This window comes from Puma concolor, chromosome B3, assembly GCF_028749965.1.
Source record: "Puma concolor isolate L17-30 chromosome B3, mPumCon1.1.hap2, whole genome shotgun sequence".
Taxonomy (NCBI): Eukaryota; Metazoa; Chordata; class Mammalia; order Carnivora; family Felidae; genus Puma; species Puma concolor.
Genome location: NC_141672.1, coordinates 113,808,635 through 113,812,685, shown reverse-complemented (window position 1 = coordinate 113,812,685; position 4,051 = coordinate 113,808,635). Strand labels below are relative to the sequence as shown.

General features: G+C 56.5%; 1 long non-coding RNA gene across 1 annotated transcript; it reads right to left on the bottom strand.

Moving 5' to 3' along the window:
- Positions 1-328: 328 nt before the first annotated feature.
- On the bottom strand, positions 329-3,274 carry LOC147580309 (uncharacterized). Its single transcript, XR_015251917.1, has 2 exons — positions 3,045-3,274; positions 329-885 (listed from the first exon to the last, which is right to left on the bottom strand). It is a non-coding gene; the product is annotated as an uncharacterized LOC147580309 (long non-coding RNA).
- Between the last annotated feature and the right edge of the window lie 777 nt (positions 3,275-4,051).

The window sequence follows — 4,051 nt, the reverse complement described above, 5'->3', positions numbered from 1 at the left end:
CCTCTCTCCCGACAAGCCGAGGCCGAGGACTGCTTTGGATTGGCTTTGGCTGGACAAGGAGTTGAAATGGGTAATATTTGCCTAGTTTTTAATGTCTGGTGTCTATAACTTGCACTTCCATCATTCTATTATATTGATGACAGGCAGGCCCAAGCCACAGAGAAGAAACAAATTACCTAATAAATCAAGGCCCCAGGATCTAAAGTGGACAGTGTTATTAGACGAGGGGAGAGAGGGATGCTAAGTGATAGGTACGGCTGCCTGGGAAAATGGTCCAAGCAGGGAATCATCTGTCTAGTTCCCCATAAATAATTACACACAACTGATATGCATCTGAGACAGAACATGATATGTTATTATTAACTAAACAGTGGGAGGGAGCGGGAGGCCGTGCGGAGGAAGCCAAAGCAGCACTCGTGATCCGGGGCTTTGGCAAAAAGCAGGAGGGGACGTGACGGCCTGAGAAGCTGCCATGCAAAGGGGCCAGGACCTTTATTCCGAACAGACGAGGGAAGCGAGGCAATCCGGAGGATTGTCAGAGCGAGCTAACACGTACTGAGATCCTACGGCATCCCAGCCCCTGTGGCTCAGTTCTGCTCATCCGCTACTCCTTAGCCTTCATCGTGGCCAGTTCAGAACCCGCTCCGGAGCCATATGGCCTTGTGTTCAGAATCCCTGCACTGTGCGATCCTGGGCGACTCACCTATCACCTTCTAGGTCTCCACTTGCCCTTCTGCAGAATGGGTATGTTCACCACAGCACCAACCGCATAGCATCGTCGCGAGGAAGTGAGTTAACGCCGGCAAAGCACTCCAATCCATACTCCAGCGCCCGATGCAGGGTGAACACGGTATTAACCAGCACGCGTTAAATACCTGACGGCCCCTATTTGACAAATGGAAACGAGTGAGGTTCAGAGGGAAAGCGACATGGCCGAGGTAATACAGAGCGCGAGCAAAAGTGGCATTAGAACCCATATCTGGTCAACTCTGAAATTCACACTCTTTCTGCTACCGAGGGGTGGGCAAATTGTGGCTGTGGGGGACCAAACAGGTAACGTTTTAGGCTTTGTGAGCCGATCTCTGCACGACTCAGCTCTGCTGTTGTAGCTTGAACAGCAGCCGCCCTAAGCAACCTGTAAATGGATAGGTGTGGTTGTGCCCCATAAAGCCTTATTTATAAAAACAGACAACAAAAGGATTTGGCTACTGTTTGTTGCCCCCTGCCCAACACTCTTCTAACAACTTAGCTCAATGATCCCCCTGTCCATGGGGCACCTGGACAGTCGGTTAAGGGGCCGGCTTCCGTTCGGGTCACCATCTCGCGGTCCGTGAGTTCGAGCTCCGCGTCGGGCTCTGTGCTGAGAGCTCGGAGCCTGGAGCCTACTTCTGTTTCTGTGTCTCGCTCGCTCTCTGCCCCTCCGCCCCACCCCCCTTCACGCTCTGTCTCTCTCTGCCTTTCAAAAATGAATGAATGTTAAAAAAAAAAATTTTTAAAAATGATCCCCCTGTCCAAGCACACATTGGTAAACCTCTGAACTCTGTACAGGGTAGACGTTTTCTGACTCTACTCATCCCTTTACCCCCCTGCAGGCACAGCTCACAAAGGGCCTTGCCCCCTTGGCTCCTGGGAACATCCTGTGGTTGGGGGGTGGGGGGGGGGAAGCGGGGGGCCACCCCAGGCCAGCCAGGCAGAGCCCCTTTGCCTGGAGAAGATTGTGCTTTCAGAGAGCAGTGCCCCGAGCCAGGAAGCAGCCTGCTTCCAAGCCTCTGTAGGCTTTGCCTAGAAGCCCCAGGATAATCTTTTGTGGGCTGTTAATAAGCAAGTTGAACCCCATAATCACCCACTGCTCAGCTTCCTGGCTTTCATTTCCATGAGGCTGGAGAAAACAGTGGCTGCGGGTTTTGCTTCCAGACAAAAGCAGCGAACATTTACCCCCAAAGACATCTCGATGCAGGGCTGGCACTGCCCCGCATAGTTCAGCCTTTTGGCTCCCGCACACGCAGGCTTAAGGAGCCTGGCTGAGCGGGGCCGCCTACACTGCCCCGGAAACCTGCCTGCACGCTGGGAGACCCAGGAACAAAAGCATCTTGGCGGGCACTTCTCCCGTCTGCTCAGGAAGGCATCTGGGCAACAGGCTGAGGGGTGCCCCAGCTTCGCGCCTCCCACAGCCCACCCGGGACCTTTCCGACGCTCCTGTTTGGGGACAACAGATAGAATCCGCCCCCCACCCCCCACCCCATGACTTCCTCCTCTCTCCAACCCTGTGGCCCTCCTCCAGAAAGATAATGAGGATGTATTAGGTTTCATTATTTGAGCTGCCATTTGCCAGGCAGATCATTTGGTATTTCAGCAGAGCAAAACTGCCTTCGGTTCAGCCTCAGTGGCCCCGGGGCCCCCTGCTCTGTTAGGAAATCTCGTTCCGGGGATCGTTTTGGAGCGCGGAATGCCACCCCAGGAGGGAGAGGGCCGCAGAGCGTTTTCAGCCCTTTCGTGCAAACAGAACCAAAACCCAGCAGTTGGGCATCGGGCACCTGGCTCGGAAGCTGAGGGTGTGGGTAACAGCGCTGGCCCCACAGCCGCCCGATTCTGCGCCGTGAACGGGCCACTGATTCTGCTGACCTCCCTCCCACGCCTACAGTGGTTGGGTCCCAGCTCTGACACAACCCGCGTTGGCCTCGGGGGAGTCCCTCGGCTGCTCTGAGCATAAATCTCAACCTTCACGTGGGCTGCCGATCCCTGCCCGGCCCATCCTTTACCCCCAGGTTGTGGGTAGGACGGCCCTTTGACACTTATAGGACAATGGGGTGGAATCAGGGCTTCACAGAGTAAGCGCAGACTGGATTCTGCCGGAAGCCGGTTCAAACCCCAGCTCTCCCCCACCCCCACCCCCGCCCCCACCCCCGCCCTGACCCCTTAGCTGGGAACCGATGACTAGGCACATGGCCTCCCTGAGCCTCAGGCCTCCGTCTCTCCACGAGGCTAAGAGCAACCGCCCCCGCAGGAGGTCCGATCAGTTTCGAGTTCAAGGCAGGAGCCCTTGCCTGCGACAGTCTTATTGCTGAGTACACCGCGGCCAAGTGCAGGCCTTCGAGGAGGCCGGGCGAAGGCTGGCGAGAGCCATCCTGTTGCTTCCGTGATGACTCCGTTATGGGGTCCCTGAGCCTGGAGACAGGCCTTCGGTCACGGCACGGACACTCGAGGCAAGTCGATGGCTTGTCAGACCCGGGAGCGGGGAGCACTGGACAGGACTCGCAAACAGCATTACCCTGCTGTCTCTTTCATTTCCCTTCCGTGCTTATCTCTTCCTTCCTCCGACACCACCACCCGAGCAGCCATAATGGAGGCAGGCTCTTGACCGATGCCTGGGAAACCGAGAGAAATAGCCCTGCTCTCTGCCTTCAGGGCGGTGGGAAGACAACTATAAGGAGAATTGTAAAGTAAAACCACAACACGGCATGTTCCAGGGGCGGCGGGCCCCGGAAGAGGGAGGGATTGGGTGGGGGAGGCAGGGAGACGACCCTGGACCGATGGCACTCGAGGTCAGTGGCCTTGGTCAACACGCTCCCTCTCCCTGGGTGTCGGCTTCCACATCCATCAGAGAAGCGGGATGGCCCATGGCAACCTCGCCTCCTCCCCTAGGGAGACTTGAGCATCCAGTGAGCCAGAATACAGGTGAAGTCAACGTGGTAGTCTGAGCGGCGTTAGGAGTGAGACTGTCACTAGGCAAGCGAGAAGCCCACCTCTGGCATCTGGGCACCCGCAGCCCTCGGGCCACCCTTGGCCACTCAGCGCCCCGACACCGCCAGGCAGGCCCCTAGCTCTGAACATCTCTTTCTCCACCCCCCACTGTGCTCAGGTTCCACAAACGCGGAGTTTCAGCACTCCGGAAGGCTCCAGAATTGCGTAAAGAACATGTAGGTCCCCTGGTCTACATGGCTGGGGAGAGCGGGGTCCCGTGAGAATAAGGATTTGTCTAAGTTGATTCATCCAGTCGGTGTTGGAGAGGAGATTAGAATCCAGATTTCCTCTCCTCTCTGCATGCTGCTGT